At 36.6% G+C, this 2,727-nt stretch overlaps 1 pseudogene; it reads right to left on the reverse strand.

Annotated features, from left to right (window-relative positions):
• Positions 1-670: 670 nt before the first annotated feature.
• LOC125777169 (uncharacterized) lies at positions 671-1,330 on the reverse strand (annotated as a pseudogene).
• Between the last annotated feature and the right edge of the window lie 1,397 nt (positions 1,331-2,727).

The following is a 2,727-nucleotide window of genomic DNA, read 5'->3' on the forward strand; positions in this document are numbered from 1 at the left end:
GTTTTTCTTGGGTCTACTAATTTAATTTTCATTTCACCCGAAATAACTCTACTCGAAGGTATTCCCTTAATAAAAGATTTTGAATATTTTTCCAATAAATTTTGTAATTTAACTCTATCTTCCCCAACAAGATCAGTATTTAATTCACAAAATTTCTCATCATTTGAACAAAAAATTAAAGTTTTTGATCTAATAATTTCGAATTTGTCTGGTGATATTAAACATTAAATCCAAGGGACAGTACTTCTTGACCAATAACAATATAATTTTTCAAATATTCATTGTCCACAACATGAAACAAAACTTCAATATAGTGTTGACTAATATTTACGTTGCTAAGTATCTGTAATGTGCTACATATGCCGTCACCACCAATACCCTTTAACATTGTTAATTCTCTTACCAACTAATTTGATACTTATCTTTTGTTTTATTAATGAACATTCCGCTTCAGAGTCGAATGTTGTTATAAACGTCTGACCATGATGAATCATCTCTCCTTTGGGCTCAACAACTTCGCATAGCTCCACTCTTTTCGTCTGGCGTGTATCCTTGACCTTACCCATTTTGAACTTACTGCAATGTGTTGAAATATGACCAAGTTCACCAGACTTAAAGCAGGTTACATTCTCTTTTTGCTGGTGGCCAAATGCACTCCTTCCGCTACTATTCATAACACGAGACGAGGACATTCCATCATCTTGTGGCCTAATTTTCCACAGAAATGACATTTGATTGTTGAAAGTTTCGGACGCCTTATTTCAGGTGAAGCCATTTCTTCTTGCTGATTTTTCTTTCTTTTGTTGAACGTGAATGCTTTAAGCTCGGTTTGTAATTCACTTCTGGTGCGCATATTTGAAGTAAAGGTTAGGCGCTGCAATCTGTTATCAACATGCGCCATCTTCGCAAGCATCACAGAAACTGCAATTTCCTCCACGTCCATGTCGCGCCATTTCATGATAAGTGACGTCATCATACGACTAGCATAATTGGAGAGGCACTCGCCATCGGTCAGACAATTAGCTAACATTGACAGAAACATAGCCCCTGGCGTCTCTACACTACCACAACGCTGCATGAAAAGCTCTTTAAATTCGTCTCAAGTTATGTCAGGATAACATATTTGAGAAAGCCACTGCTACGCACTGCCTTCCAACGATGCACTCAAGGCCATCACCAACGCGCTGCCTTTTACGGTATTTTCCGTCAAAATTATACTTGCTGTGGAACACCACGCCGACACGTCGCCGCCATCAAGATCTGCGTTAAATTTTGGTAGCGTAATTGTTTTTTTTATTCGTTGTTTCGGGTGTCGATGATTGAACGACATCGTAGTAACGCAGCGAGTTTCGTCTTTTCAGTTTGTTTACATTGTTCACTTTGTACACTTCGCTCACTAAGTTCTAAAACACAACTGAAGAAGGAATCTTTCTGTGCTTGCCACCGAACCACACTCGGCGACAGCGTCACCACGCTGGCGCCCCGCTAAAACGGTACTTCCCAAAGCGACAACATGCAGACAACCAATCGCAGCACAATCAACGGCTGATGCAATAATAAAGAACTTAGTCTTCTAATGAAATTCCCTAAACTGTATACACATACATTCACACACGCATACCAACATCCACACACTATTAGGGTGCGCCGACATGTATCTTTAAATAGATAAGATGAATGTTTAAATAGTTAAGTATTATTCGTATGTACGTACCTTACGTTTATTTGTTATGATTTCATACATGTTTTTAAAATATGTTTTCAAGTGAAAAATTAAACAAAGAATTTATTCTTATTTAGCATGATAATTTATTTTGTGTGGGTTTTAAATAGCTATAACGGCAAAAATACAGCTACATCAAAAAAGGTTTTTTATACCATAAATGTAATATTTGATTTTAACAATTATGCTTTAAATATTTTGATATTTCTTTACAAGCATTGCCCGAACATCTGGATATCTAGCTTGTAAAAAAATTGTTAATTTTTTAGCATTTTGAGCCTGTTGTGGCGAACAATTACGACAGTTTTGTAAAATACAATGGCGGACAAAAGTCTACAAACACCCCCTGTTTTCACCGATGTGAGAGTACCAAAACTTTTTAGAAAAATGTGTTGATACAGTTTTATTCTAATCTTCTTTCTAATAACAACAAACTTAGAAAATCCGTTAATTAATATAAAACAACAAATTTGTGGAATAAAAACTCAAATATTGTGTTGACAAAAGTCTACATACAGTACAAAAATATCTTAGTTCAGTGCGAAAAACTTTACAAAATGCTAGTTAATAAGACGTTTTAGTATTTAGTTGGGTCCCCATTGGCATCTATAACTGCTTGAAGACGCCGTGGCATTGATTCTGCTAAATTTGTCAACGCTGCAGATGTAATGCTGTTCCAAGGTCCCAATATGCGCTCTTAGAGTATAGCAGAGCAAGAAACTTGGTGCTTTCTAATTCTACGCACCAAAATCTCCTAGACATGTTCAATAATATTCATATTTAGACTTTGAGGTGGTGTATTTAATTGCCTTGGAGTATAATAAAGCAACCAGTCCTTACCAATTTGCGCCGCATGCATCGGATCGTTATCTTGTTGAAATATCCAACTGAGCCCTGAATTATCCACCAAAGGCTTCAAATTATGTTCCAACAGAGACTTATACTTATAACCGTCCATTTCACCTTCAATAAAGTCCGAATTTCTAACTCCAGAGGCCCCGCAA

Source organism: Bactrocera dorsalis, chromosome 3 (assembly GCF_023373825.1).
Source record: "Bactrocera dorsalis isolate Fly_Bdor chromosome 3, ASM2337382v1, whole genome shotgun sequence".
NCBI lineage: Eukaryota > Metazoa > Arthropoda > Insecta > Diptera > Tephritidae > Bactrocera > Bactrocera dorsalis.